Source organism: Ictidomys tridecemlineatus, chromosome 2 (assembly GCF_052094955.1).
Source record: "Ictidomys tridecemlineatus isolate mIctTri1 chromosome 2, mIctTri1.hap1, whole genome shotgun sequence".
Lineage (NCBI taxonomy): Eukaryota > Metazoa > Chordata > Mammalia > Rodentia > Sciuridae > Ictidomys > Ictidomys tridecemlineatus.
Window position 1 is genome coordinate 121,082,825 of NC_135478.1, and position 15,194 is coordinate 121,098,018.

Here is a 15,194-nt window from a genome sequence, read left to right on the forward strand (position 1 = left end):
ATTTTGGGCCAGCATGGTCTCTATCTGTGTGTGTGTGTGTGTGTGTGTGTGTGTGTGTGTGTGTGTGTTAGGGGTGGCATCATGTGGTAGATGAACTGAGCACCTCTGAGGCTCCCCATCTCGTGCAGATGCAAATTGAGCACTTACTCACATGCTTTCATTGAGAGTACAATCCAGTCTGAGGACAGGTAGATAAATAATAAGTTCCATGGCAGAAATAAAGGTCAGAAAGACAGGGAAAGGGCTCACCAGAGGTGGTGGTCAGCTTGGCCTCGCTGAGGGGATAATGTTTGAGCAGAGCGTTGAAGGAAGGGAGGACATACACTTGTTCAGGAAGGGTGTTCCTGGCAGAATTATCAACACCTGCAAGATCTTGAGCTGAGAAGACAGAGTATCAAGGTGGCCAATGAAACCAGAGCAGAGTGAAGGAGAGTGATGATGCGGTCAGAGAAAGAACAGGGTCCACCTTGCAGAGTCTCGTGGCTGCTGAGGTGTTTGGCCCTTACCCTGGGTAAGATGGGAGCCCTGGGGGAGTTTGAACCAGAGGAGGAACATGGAAGTATCAGGGACCAGTAGGAAGGAAGCATGGTCACTAGGGTGACAGGCCAAAGAGGAAACATCAGCCTATTCTTGCAGAATTTTGCCTCTGGGCTGGCAACCCCAGGCTCAGCCTCCACTTTTCAGCATTCAGAGTAGGGCTGGCAGAATCCTTGTTCATGGAATGGGCACAGAACTTCCAAGAAGGACATTTCTGGGTCCCTTGAGTCCTGTAGGATTGACTCAGTTGAGCCTGTGTGTAGGCTCATGGGGGCAGAACTTCTCATGAATAATGCAGTCCCACCCATATGATGTGTTTTGAGGCTCTTTCAGGACTCTGGAAGAACAGCTCCTGGGAGCTCTGCATAGTGTTGGGTGTCTGGTAGCCTTGATCTTCCTGATCAAGTGAGAGTGGCAAGAAGGGCCTGGCTTTCTTGTTTACTTGTGTCTCCTGTGCCATGCTGTTGGGTCTCCCTGCAGAAGCCTCATGAGGTGCTGTAGTAGCTTGGGGGAGGATTTTGTCATGGGTTAACAAGTAGGAAAGGGCACTTTTGTCACCCCCAGGGGCCTGCAAAATTGCTAAGGCCTTCAGGCACCTGATGCAACAGGACATGGCCTGAGCCTTGTTCCCAGGCCTCTGTCCCTAACAACCATGTGATTCCTAAAAAGTCCCTGCTCACATCCCCCTGTTCCTGCTTTCTAAGCACAGGAGGTTCTAGAGCTGACCACCACCTCTGGTGAGCCCTAGGTTCTGGCCACCAGCTGGCACCATGCTCTGTGACCAATCCTCCCTGGAATTTGCCAAGGCTGTACTTTAGATATAATAAAACAGCAGCTGATAAGGCTTGCTCCCCTCCAGGAGTTAGAGACATCCTGAGTAAATAAAGGCATAAAAACAAACAAACAAAACAAAAATTCACCATATGATACCTAGCTGTTCAATAGACAATCTCATTTAACCATCCCCATGCTCTGTGGAGTGAACAACACACCTTCACTGGTGCATTAGAAAACTGGGACAAGGACATGGCAGGTATCTTGCCTAAGGTCACAGAGCTAGTGAGTGATTCACCCAGGGATCTGGCTGCAAACCGTGGTTTACCTTGCTCTGCAGCTGCAACCAACAGCCCACAGGTGGTTGTGACCTATGCTGGGAGTGTGAGTTGGAGTTGGCAAAGGGCCAGAGTTTGGAATCAGACAATCCTGCGTTCAAATTGTGGTCCTACCCATTTAGTAGAACCTGAACCTCTGGAATGACAGTCTCTTTTCCCTTGTGCAGCAGTGTTGCTGACCTGTTCTAGTGATGCCATCTGTATGCAGGAAGGACTGCTTCACTCACTCCAGTGGGAGCAAGATGGACTCAGCTGCAGGGGGTCAGTTTCTGCCCTCTGCTTACAGATGACTTTGCAGATGCTCTCAGAGCATGAGCTTGATCACCTGAATAAGCCCTTGGTAGGGGTGCTGCAGGCCCCAGAGCTGTGCTATATGTTGAATGCAAGGGGTATTTCTTGATGTCCAAAGGGACAAGCTCTTTGGCGGGAGCCTCCTGATCCTGCCATGGAGTTGTCCTGAGCCCTTGGGTGAGGGGTTTCAGAGTTGTAAATTCAGATGGGTCACTGTGTTTTTCCTTTAGTGATATGAGAAGATGGAAGATCCATATTTTTATGCTTTTTCTGTTCCTGATATTTTAGGAGCTCAGATATTGGGTGTTCTATGGAATGCAACAATTGCTGCCATACCGAGGCCACATTGAAAAATCAGATAGCTGAGGCCCTAGGAGTCAGACACTCAGTGATACTTGGGTCTTTGAAAGCATTTCCTGTAGTTATTCTTCAGTCAATTATGCTTAATTAGTAGACTAGAATTATAGAATCCTCAGTTCATCAAACATCAATCCTAAGTGCTTTGCCTTGTGTCATATCATCTACAAGGCTGACTTCCTCTTGTGTAGGTGAAAGTAGCAACTCCTCTTTCTTAGCAAGGAAGTTGAAGCTCTGAGGGTTTAAGGACTTGAGCCAAGGCCAGACAGCTATGAAGCAGCAAAGTGGTCCACCTTTCAAATTGGATAAATCCTAACAATGTTAGCTAGATCAATAAGTAAACAAGCATAAGTTTACAGGAGAAATAAAGGCTGACAAGTAGATTGCTTTGGTTCACATGTTTGGGAATTGTGGGCTGAACACAACAGATTCAGGCACAGCTTTATCCAGAGGTTGCAGTGTCATCATCAGGACACTGCCTCTCTCCATCTCCCGACACTGCCTTCTTTGCCCACCCTGTCTCTGGGGGTGGTGGCATGTTGCCAAGCAGCTTTAGAGACACAATCTTCTAGTTTGGCATTGGAGGAAAAGACAGTGTTCTAATGATGATAGTGAAAGTCATGGGCCAGCCTGGGTCACTGCTTCTTTCTGCCCATCATGGTGGGATGGATTGATCTCAGTGGTCAAGCCTTGAGGGGCTGAATCATTGTGTGAGAGAAAAAAAGAGTCACCAAAAATATTCAAGGGTAAATGATGAGACAGGGAGATGGAAGCCAAGCAGGCAAGCCACAGATGTCCCCACTGAAGGGGTGAAAGCAGCTGCATTTAGAACACAGCCCCTTGCAGTAGAGATGGCTGATTTTGCCCCTGTGCCTGTCTTTGGTCTTAAGTGCTGCCTGCAGGCTTACTATTTGCCAGGTGTCCACTAGATCATGTGAGCAGACCCTGATATTGTACAAACAGACACCAACTGGCTGCATGGAGAGAGCATCCTCAGCTTTCCTGGGTACCTCCAAGTGTCCAGAGTGCAGTACCCAAACCTGGCTCAGATTGCCCAGGTCTTTATCAGTGGAGGCAGTTGTAACTATGACCATCAACTGTGTGGCTTTGAAACATCAGCAACTGATTTCTCACAGATCTGAAGGCTGGCAGGCCAAGATCAGGGGGCCAGGATGGCAGAGTATGGTGAGGGCCCTCCCTCAGGTTGCAGCCGACCCACTTCTCATTATATCCTCACCCTATGACTTTTCCACAGATTCCAAGCCCTCCTTTGCAATCCTGGGGGAGCTGTGGAGACAACAGTGAGCACAAGGAAGGCCCCTACCCTCTTGGAGCCCACAGTCTAGAAGGAGAGACCGAGCAAGGACAAGTAAACTGATGAAGAAATAGGATGAATTCAGAAATGGTTGAGGAAACAGAGGAGACAGAGGGTCAGGGTGTTCCTAGGTGGCAGTCAGAATGGGCTTCTCAGAGGAAGTGTCATGAGCGCTGAGAGTTTATTGATGGACAGGAGCTGCTGAGCCAAGAAGTGGGAAGGGCAGCTCAAAGGTGCTCAGGCAGCAAGCAGCTGGCAGCCTCTGAGGGAGCAGGGGTGGAATAGAGATAAGTAGGGACAGCCCAGGGACAGAGAGGGAGAGGTGGGCCACCCTAAATCTGAGTCCCCCCTCAAGGCCTTCTGAGGAGGTGTCAGGCAGGGTTTCTGAGCTGTCACCATCAGACAGCTTCTCTATAAAGACCTCAAAGCCTCTTGAAGACCATGCTGTGCTGAGCTTGGAGAGAGGCAGGTGCTGGGTCTGTTTGCCCCAAGCTCTAGTTGCCTGCCCTCAGCCTCTCCCAGTGCAGAGTGACAAAGCACACTTCTTCCTCCTCTTGTTTTTTACTTGATAACTTTTTAGAGAATTTTTAAGCACAAAATTGAGAGGAAGAACAGAGATTTCCCAAATGCTCCCATCCCTGCCCAGCCTCTGCCTCTGTCACCATCACTACCCACCAGAGAGGCACATTTGTTCCAGTTCAGAAACCCACAACATTGTCACCTAGAGTCTGGAGCTAACCTTAATCTTTCCTCTGGATGATGCACATTCTGTGGGAATGGGCAGTTGTAGAATGACATGAACCCACCTTTGGCCATGACCATGATGTTTACTGGCTGTGATCTGAGGAAGCAGGTGCGTTGGCCATCAGGACAGAGCAACCTGAATCCATGTGGAGCTTCACTGATGCAAAGTGCAGTCTCCTCACAGGCCTGATGGGCCTTGCCTTCCTAGGCCAGCAGCCTCATTGGAAACTTGGGAATGGTAAAAGTGACACCTACATTGCATGGGTGCTATGAATCTTTGGGCTTACACAGGAAGCACTCACTTCCAGGAGGCACACATAGGGGTTTGTTGAATGAGTGAATAATAATACTCTCTTCCAGACTTGGTGTGGGACAGCCTGGATTTGAATTCCCCCCCCCGCCCCCCGGCACTTGTAGCTGAGTATTCTGTGGCAAGTCATTTCATCTGACCATGACTCAGTTTCCTCATCTCTAGAGGGGGGATATACCCATCACATTGAGTTACCATGAATTGTTGAAGAAACCATATTCATGAGCATGGGCCAGATACACAGTGGTAGGTGGTGCTACTAAAACAAATGTATGCACACTTCCTATGCAGCAGCTACTGTCTTCAATTCTTGAAAGGTACTGTATTCCTTTCAAAATTTGGACATTCCTCAGAAGGTGCTGGAGCTGCTGTATAAAAGATGTGTATTGCTTCCAAGCCCTGGCACATGGCCATCTCCTGCTTGGTGCTGGGAATTCTGGGAACTCAGTCAGCTCTGGGGAAAGTAGATTTTTCAGAGGAGCATCCTGCCTGGATGTTTATAAAACTGAGTAGGATGAGCCCAAAGAGTGTCTGCCTCAGGTCTGGTTCTGTGTAACTATAGGCAGCCTATAGCTCTGGCCTTACCCTGTGGGCATATCCCCTCCCTGTGAGAAAGTTCTCTGCCTCAGGCCTCACTACTCTGAGGCTTCAGGAAAAACAATTTCCACATTTAGGAAGGAGTCTGTGGATTGCATCTGGGAGCATTCTAACCTGCATGTAGCCAGAATAGGGACACCTGGGGAGAAACAAATAGGGTTCTGGCCCTGAATAGTGAGGCAGTAGGTGGTTTGGCTCTGTCATCACTCAAATGTATGTGTAGCATCACCATGGGCCATCATTTGGCCTATTATTTAGGAATGAAGGCAGACAAACCTTCTAGTCCTCCTGGAGTTCCAGTATTGTCAGGAAGTTAGTCAAGCCCACCAGCCATCTTGGCAGATGAGGGGCACAGGATGTTAGAGGTGTCAGCCTCCTCACCATCTCTAGGTATAGAAACCTGCAGCCAGATGTTTGTGGGGAGTAGCTTCAAGGAAAGAAGGGAGTGTTCTTTGGGCCAGTCAGGAGGGCTCCTGTTTCATGGGGAGCTCTTATAAATGATGGCTGGGCAAATCCCAATTTCCACCCTGTGTGATTTCCCGCAGAGGACTCAACTCTGGGGTTTACCCTGTAGAAAGAACATATTGTTCTGCATTGGATTCAGGGCACCAAAGGAGCAGAGTAGTGGTTGGGGCCTCAGAGCCAAGCCCTGTGTGGATCCCTTTTCAACACAGCCAATCCAAACCCAGGTTGCCACTACTTTTCTGTACAGAGACCGGAGAGCAAGTGTGGGGAGCCCCTTACCCACACATGTGCCTCACAGGTTGCCCTTTTGATCTGGTGCATGGACTTGCCTGGCTACTCTTTGGGAACCCATGATGCAGGGACCTTGGGAGGTTCCAGTTAAAAGAGAGGCCCTGTCCATCATGACTCCCTGTTTCACTCCACATTCCACAGCACCCTCTGCTCCATCATCAAAATGCAGCTGTACCTCTATCCAGAATATTTTTGAGGTCCCAAGACATGGACAACCTGAAGCTTCTCAGGACCTTCCTGTTGACCATTATGCCTGAATCAGAGGGGAACTTCCAGGTCCTTCCCCAGCTGAAGAACACAGATCCTGTAAGTCTGAGCTCTCTGATGATGAGGTCTGGGGCAGATGACTGAAGGTGTGTGCAGAGGAATCTCAGCTGGTGCCCCTGGGATCTGCCATATGTTCCCAAGACACACAACTCTGACATCCTTAAGCTGGTGGAACCTAGTCTGGGAAGATGGCCAATTGTGTAGGAGGGCCAGGACTATTCTCAGAGGCAGGGTTCTAGTGTGAATTGGGAAAGGCCCAAGGAAAGTCAGTCATGATGGGTGTTTTCTCCTGCAGCTCTAGCACCATATCAAGTAATATAATTGCCTCCAGCAGCTGTGGCCCAATTTACTTGCTTATATTTGGGGGAGCATATCATCACATTCCCTTTGAAGGAGGAGAAATAGCCCTCAAAATCAGAGGTTGGTTCTACACCAGCATTGACCACACAGGAAGATATGGAGCCACCAGTGGCCACTGAAACTTCAAGAAGAGGAGGAAGCTTAGCTGCCAATAAGCAAGTCAGTGGATACTGAACATTATCTTCCACTTGGTATATATGTATGGTACATATGGTGCTCTAAGCTGCCATCCCATCCTCTGAAAGAGAACCACCTTTCCTGGCAGCAATATAAATTCAGGGTCCAAAACAATAGAGGCAGGAAGTCAAGAAACTATTAGGCCATAGCCCTCCACATCTCCTAGAATGTGTCCTCACTTCCCTAGTTCTAAACTTTTCAAAGGCATCACCCACATGTGAGCTCCTGAGCATTACCCAGTGCCAGAACCCCCAGCACAGCTATCCTTTTTCTCCCCTCTGAGATTATCTATTTTATTTTATTTTTTAAATTTTTATTGTTGGTTGTTCAAAACATTACATAGTTCTTGATATATCATACTTCACACTTTGATTCAAGTGGGTTATGAACTCCCATTCTGACCCTGTATACAGATTGCAGAATCACATTGGTTACACATCCATTGATTTACATATTGCCATACTAGTGTCTGTTTTATTATGCTGCCTTTCCTATCCTCTAATATCCCCCCTCCCCTCCTCTCCCCTCCCCTCTTCTCTCTCTACCCCCTCTACTGTAATTCATTTCTCCCCCTTGTATTTTTTTCCCTTTCCCCTCAATTCCTCTTGTATGTACTTTTGTATAACCCTGAGGGTCTCCTTCCATTTCCATGCAATTTCCCTTCTCTCTCCCTTCCCCTCCCACCTCTCATCCCTGTTCAATGTTAATCTTCTTCTCATGCCCTTCATCCCTATTCTGTTCTTAGTTACTCTCCTTATATCAAAGAAGACATTTGGCATTTTTTTAGGGATTGGCTAGCTTCACTTAGCATAATCTACTCTAATGCCATCCATTTCCCTGCAAATTCTATGATTTTGTCATTTTTTAATGCAGAGTAATACTCCATTGTGTATAAATGCCACATAATTTTTTTTTTTATCCATTAGTCTATTGAAGGGCGTCTGGGTTGGTTCCACAGTCTTGATATTGTGAATTGTGCTGCTATGAACATCGATGTAGCAGTGTCCCTGTAGTATGCTCTTTTTAGGTCTTTAGGGTTGACCTAAAAGTGCTTAATCAATTCACCAGGCTGTGCCACCACCAGTACTGCGTAGCTGCTGATGGAGCCCATGTAGAGCTCATAGGTGCTGTGAGAGAGGATACAAAAAGCCATCCAGGAGGAGGTGAGATAGATGCCTTAGTTATGGAGCAGAAGGGACTGACTATTGAGTGTTGAAGATTTTAGGCCATTATAACTCCTACTATGATCTATTTTAACTGTCATGTGGCACTACAAATCCCACTCATATAAGACAAAAACCTTAATATGTACATTCTTATTGCTCCACAGATCATGGATCACCATCCTCTTATTCTTCAAGACACAATATTGAAGTTAGAACCGTTAATGACTCAGTAATGGTCTGTACTGTTTAAATAAAAGGAAGAGTCTTATGTTTTGCACTTCAAATAAAAAGCTGTGCATCTTACACTTCTTTGTCACACTGAGAATGCAAAGAAAATGTTCAACAAAAAAATTGAAGTGCTGCTCCAAGGCATATGTAAATGACCAGAAAGCAAAAAAAAAAAAAATGCCTTATTCCTGATCTGGAAAAACTTTTTATATTCTGAAGAAAAGAAGAACACCCCATGTTCTATGAAGATGAAGCCAAATTCAGATAAGGCCACACTTTAGATTGTTATACTGACAAGAGAAGTGAGAAAGCTGCAGAAGAAGTTTGAAGGTGCCAGAGTTTGGTCCATTATGTTTTTGGCAAGAGGCCCCTCTCCATAAAATAAAACTGCAAGGCAAAGAAACAAGTGCCGATGTAGAAGCTTTTGCAAGTCATCTAGAAGGTCTTGCTAAGCTATCCGATGAAGATGTGTTGGGCTTTAGGTAGTAGGTGTCCCCAGGAGCTCATGGTTGAGCCAATACAAGGATTATCAGTGAAATGATTCAGTTCTGAGAGCTTTAACCCAATCAATGGTTAATTCCCCTGACAGATGTAAACAGGCAGCAGGCATGGAAGGGCATGTGCTGGACCCTTCCCAAGCCTGGAGGTATAGGTGGCACCTGCAAAGGCATCTAGTCGCTGTGAAAGATGTCTGCTTTCTAGGACTGAAGCATATAGAAGCCAAACTCAGCATTCCACAGCAGGGTTTCCATTGGAGGTTCCCAGTGACCAGGACCAGTGTCAGAATCCTGTAGCACAGGCACCCATCTGTGGGGAGAATGTCAAACAATGAGCCTAGGTTTCTTAACGCAGTTTAAGGAGCCCAGATGTATCAATGACTGGATGGATATTGGCCTCAGGCTTGAAGGACAGGCATGGGCAGGAGCCTGCGTAGTGAGGCCTTGGCGTTTGGAATCTGTGGAGGTATTGGTGTCTGAAGTTCAGTTATGGCAGTGGTGGCAAATGCAACTGAGGAGTCTGTAGGTGGCAACTTTAAGCCAGGCATCCAGAGAGTTGCATTCTCATCCTCTGGCAGGGGCAGGAGTCTGGTCCCAGTGCAGTGATGGTGGCTGCGGCATCACTGGTGGCCCTGTGGAGACTCCAGTGGCTTCAGTGTGGAGCTCTGTTAGCGGTGATGGTGACAGCTTGGGACAGCAGGCCTCAGAGTCAGAGGGCGACTTCAGAGGCTGTGATGGCCTCTGAAGTAGCTCCTCCAGGCAACTGGTATTGCTCCTGATAGGGCCTGCCTGCACACGAAGCAGGGCGCAGGAGCTGGTGGTACCTAGACACCTGCTGAGGAACTCATGCTGCCCATTCCAGCAATGCCTGGCATTGGCCTTGAGTCCACCAGGCTGCTCACCTAATCCTTGAGTTCACCATGCCCCTCCTTGAGTTGCAGCCTCTGCGGGATGAGTAGGCCTGCTGCCAGCTGGGGCAGCCTTGGGAAAAGGCACCCACCCTCCCCAGGTACATCTCCCTTGGGCTGTGGTAGCAGAGTGCAGAGGTGGGTGGTGGGGGGGCCTAGAAAATCCTCACCCTCCAAGTGCATCCCTTGGGCAGGACAAGGGTGGAGGACACAGGTGGCAGTGGGAGTCTAAGGGCAACGAGTTCTCTGCCTTGGTCTTCTGCCACCCCCAGCCACAGAAATGCACTTTGGGGATGAAGATGTCCTAGGACCTCTGCTTTCTGCACCCACAGTCCACGCAGTATGTGCCTGGGTATGGTGAGGTTCTCTCCCAAGACCTCCCCAACCTTGCAGACAGCCTAGTTCCTCAGTAGAGAGGCTGTATCAGGTGATGGATTGAGCAGACACACAGTGGGCTTGTGGCCAGAGCGAGACATGGCAGCTGTGGGAAGCATGAGGTCCTGGGAAGCTGCCTGGGTACCACCACCTCCTGCATTCTTCTTCCTGAGCAGGCCAGTCTACCAGGAGCAAGACCAGGGCCTGGAGCCTCCACCACAGAGGACATCTCAGCTACTGGTTACCTTATCACTCTGACACCCACTATCCCATGCCCTTGCTGCCATGCCAGCCTGGAGCTCTTCGCTGCAGCCAACCAGACTCCCCACATGGCCACTGGATGCCACCTTCACTGTCCTGCAGCCTGACCCCAGTTACTTCTGCAGGATGAAGATGCTCAGTGCTGGACACTGCCTGTTGTTGCTGCCCCTGCTTCTGAACTCTTATGGTGCCACCACCATTGTGCAGCACTGAAACTTCCAAACTCCAGATGGACTCCAACAATGCCCACCAAGGCCACAATGTCATTGTACTTTACCCCACACCTGGTGCCCGACCCCTATACTGAGGCTGGACCTCTAATGCAGCTGCATGTTGCTCCTGCGCCTGCCAGACTCTGGAGCTCCACCCTGCTGCCACCAGACTTTAACATGGATACTAGACAGTGACACTCAGTACTGGGGCCAACTTCATTGCAACTGCAGCCAGACCCTTGTCACTATGGCAGATGAAAACACTCATGGCTGATCCATCTGTTGTTACAACCACTGTTTCTGGATTCTTCCACTGTCATCGCCACCATGAGTAGGAAGCAAGGAACTGCCAAATCACAGCTGCATGCTGACACCGCCACAGTCCCCCCCACCTCACACCAATACTCAACTCCTGACTTTTGACGCCTGATGCCCTATGCCCAAAACAGCTGGATGCTGCTCTTGCCACCATATGCCACCATTTCATGATGGTGCCATTGCAGTGAATTGACCCCAAGGATGCTTCTCTGCTCAAGATGTATAAGAGCTGGGAAACTGATCATTCTCCATTACAGTCACCTCACCAAGTTCCACTGCATGCTGCCTGCCTTTTGTCACCCCAGGACCAGACACCAGTCCTCAGGACCCTTGAGGAGTTGTGGCTCTAACTCAGGGAACTCATCCAAATAAACAAGTGAGCACTCTAAATAAAGCCTGCAGTCCTCACAGCAGGCAGTGGGTGGGACTAGGTGGGTCCAGCTCACTGGTGAGAGGGTGGGGTTAGAGCCTGGGAGCTGCTGGCCAGGTCTAGACCTGATCCTGTAGGGCAAGATAGAGAGGGATCTTTGGCTGCTCTGGGAGTCTAGCCCTGGAAGTACCTTCTGGTCCTTTCTCCTGAACTTTCCATGGTGTCTCCTTCTCCTACTCCTCCACTGTTCCCTAGGAGACTCTGTGTCCTGGACATAGGGTCATCTGGGCACAGGGTCTCTGGGCAGTGGTGTGAGGCCTCAGTACATTGCAGCAGACTTGGGACAGCCAGACTGGTAGGAAAAGTAGCCTATTGGGAAAATACCCTCCTAGATCTACCAAATTTAGCCTAACACTGGCTTCTTCCAAGAGATTATCAAGAAAGGAAAAATATAAGTAAGCAAGTTTGGCTAAGTGGTAGTGTGAGGAGAAGTAAAGACTTCAGATTGGGTAGAGCTGGATTTAAATCCCTCTTAACTGGATGACCTTGACCAGGGTGCAGAACTAGGTACAACCTTGGGTTTGCATCTGGTAAAGTAAAGTTGGTGAGGAGGATAAGCCAGGGGTAAAATTAAGCTGTTGAGCAGTACCTAAACTTTGGGAGCCAGAAAGGCATTTGACATGATTTCCATGCAGAAATATATTCTAAGTCAACCCACTTAGAGGTGCACCTTTGGAAGGCAACTGACCTGTGAGCAGGTGGTTGAATTTACTTCATTTTTTAGATGAAATAATAATATATGGAAGATCATAAGCCAATGTTGGGTCAGGCTTGTGAAATTATAGGCTGTTTTCAAATTTGTTTAAAGTTACATTGAGTTAAATCTACATAGTTCAAGCCTCCTGGGATATCCCCCACCTCTTGTCACACCCCCACATAGAGCACTATCTACAATCCCTTACTCTAATTTTTAGAGTGTCACCAAATATGTCAATGCGTGTATGTACATATGCAGAGATATACATTATGTAATACTTTGTTCCTTTTAGCCTGCTTTGAAATCTTCTGAAAATAAAATCTCTTATTCTTACGTACATTCTTTTACAGCTTTCCCTCCTTAATTTGCACCCCTTAAGCTGAGCATCAGGAAGAAGGAAACACCAGAGAAACTCAAAGATCCAAAGGACACCAGCCCTGCTCAAGTCACTCTGGAAGCTGCCTAGCCTGAATGTGCCCAAAGCTTGAGGAAACATCAGCCCTGCTTCAGCCACTCTGGGTTGGATGTACCAGGTGAAAGATATACTAACCAAAAGGAAAATGGACTGTTTCACTCTTTAAGACAGCTCTTATACTGTCATTGCCACCCCTTACTTCTGTCATATACAGAGTCCTTTGTTTTGTCTTGACTCTAGGACTGATAACAATCAAACACATAGTTAATAATATCAGAAAACAAACACATGTACCAGTTCAATCCTGAAAGGGCATTGCAGTTGAGATCCAAGCTCATTATTTGGAGGATGGTTTCCTTTTCTTGGTGGATTGAAAGCTTAATTGACATAGCATGGATTGTGCTATGAACTTGTGTATTGCTTCCATGTTTGTTTCCTCTTTTCATTAAAACTAGTGGTTCTACAATAGAAGCAGGTTTCCTTTTTAAAAAAGAGAAACAACAACTATGATATTACATTATATAAAGCTTTAAGCCAAGAAGATAATAATGCCCTTTGACTTAGAGGATTAAATAATGAGCATCAAAGGGGGTAATGCTGTAGTTCCCAAAAGACTCCCACCTTAATTGTAACACAAGTCTCTCTCCTAATCAAGAAGAGATTATTTTAAGAAGTCAACAAAATTTCCAGAGCACTCATTGTGCTTTGAGCTCCTTTTTGTTGTAAAGGCCAGGTTTCTCTTTCTTGTAAGAGTTAGGCCTGCAGGGCTGGGGTTGTGGCTCAGTGATAGAGCACTTGCCTCGCACATGTGAGGCCCCTTGTTCAATTCTCAGCACCACATAAAAATAAAGGTATTGTGCTCATCTACATTCTTAAAAAATAATAGTCTCCAATCAAGTTATTTGATGTGAGAAAATTTCTGCTTTCTGTGTAAAAAATTGTGAAACCTCTGTCCAACCTATGAACGTGGAACAAAGTTAAGTTATATTAAACATTTTGCTGTGTAACCACCCACTGCAATGTTAGAGAATTTCCAGACCTGCGGTCCAGAGCTTGTTTGGTGTTATCCCCTCTGGGTTGCTGCAGCTTAAATAAACCTGCTTCCTCCAAAATCCTCAGGTGTCCAGACTCATCTTTTCTGCATCAATGCCTGCTTGAAATGCTAGAATGTCCTAATTCTTGAAGGGCCTGAAGAGACAGTCTCTCAGACTCTGTCACAGTATGAATTCTAGGAAAAGTAATTCATCACAATGAAACTAACTCAGATTGACAGCCATCTACAGGAAGGAATTTAAACTTCACCTTATTCCTCTCCCAGCTTTTGTTGAGATTATGTCTAACTTAGCCTCTGATATCTCTGTCTTCACTTTCCTCTGATGAAACCTCTTCCATATGTCACACCCATGCTTTGTCTAATGTCATTTATGTTGTCACTGTTCATCTTTTTTTCCCTCTTTATAACAGTGACATTTTGTTTTCCTGATGACATATAGATAAACACTTTCTCTTGCTTTTTGTGGCATTCTTTTGAGCAAGGCCATCAGAGCGGCAATGAGGCTCCACTGTTGTGGCTGTTGCCTTATGGTGTCCCCCTGTCTCTCTTCAGTAATGGGCATCACACCACCATTTTTATAGGTTACTTCCAGAATCTGGAGGGCAATGAGTTAACCACCTTTATCTACTTACAAATCTTCTCATGGGGCACTAGTTGAAGATCCCTCATAGCTAAGAAATATATTCTCAGTTGGTATCTTTTCTTCACCAAAGTGATAGTTATGGTCCTTATTCTATAGTGCCTTTGCATGGACCCCATGTCCCCTCAAATTTATTATTCCAAAGGAAAGCCAAGGAATATAATGATTCTTGCTCTTTTTTATGTCAGTAATCCTGTAGAACTAGTGGTTCTACAATAGAACCACTATTTTTGGACTATCTATGTTTCCAATAGAGTGACACAAAAACTCTTGCTCCCCTCACCCACTTTTCAATATCATGCCCATCCTATTCTGATGAGACCTTTCTAGCAATGAGTCAAAACATTACTGGCCTAGGGACCCCCAAATCACACCTTCCTTCCTCTCAACAATGTACCTAACACTCATCTGTCAATATCAAATTTTCCCATTCTTTTCTGTACCCACCCCCATTCCCGCAACCCTGGTTTCCCTCATCATGAGTCTGTCCCTACTTAGCCTACTACCAGTTTATACACATTACAAGAGGAAAATGGAGAATACTGACTGGTAAGAATGCAGGTACCTTTTTCTATGCAAGATCTAAAACAGGCCCAACAGGATTTAGGAAGATTTGCTGATGACCCTGATAAATATATAGAGGGATTCAAACTAAGGCCTTGAGGTAATCTGGAGAGATATAACAATAATTTTGAGTCAAACTCTAACCGAGACCTCAGTTTGCTAAGGTTTGGAGGATGATTTATATTTTCCTAACACTTTATACCTTGTGTGCCCTTCTGCTGTTCAAACTGAGCATCCTCATTGGAGTTATGATGAATCACTTTGAAGGTGATACAGAAATCACCTGATCACTTGTCTCAAGGCAGTACTTAAAAATAATAGGATGAAACCTATTCTATGACATTGGCATCAATTGATCAGGGGTTGGGGTGAAATCCCAGGACTTTTGTAGAAATATTTAAGGAAGGCTTAGTAAAATATACATTCTTAGATCTTGCATCTCTTGAAAGGCAACTTATTTTAAAAGATATATTTATTATTCAATTTGACCCAGATTTTAGAAATTACAAAATTGGTAGCAGGCCCTGGGACTTCCCTTAAAGTTAGCCATGCAGGTCTTTTATGATCAAACCAGGAGGAAACATGAAGGGACCTAAGAAAGGAGAA

The 15,194-nt window shown here is 46.5% G+C and overlaps 1 long non-coding RNA gene across 1 annotated transcript; it reads left to right on the plus strand.

The window, feature by feature from the left end:
* The first annotated feature begins 3,565 nt into the window (after positions 1 to 3,565).
* LOC144375326 (uncharacterized) lies at positions 3,566 to 13,442 on the plus strand. The gene is made up of 3 exons (XR_013435009.1): positions 3,566 to 6,325; positions 8,154 to 11,164; positions 12,266 to 13,442. It is a non-coding gene; the product is annotated as an uncharacterized LOC144375326 (long non-coding RNA).
* Positions 13,443 to 15,194: the final 1,752 nt, after the last annotated feature.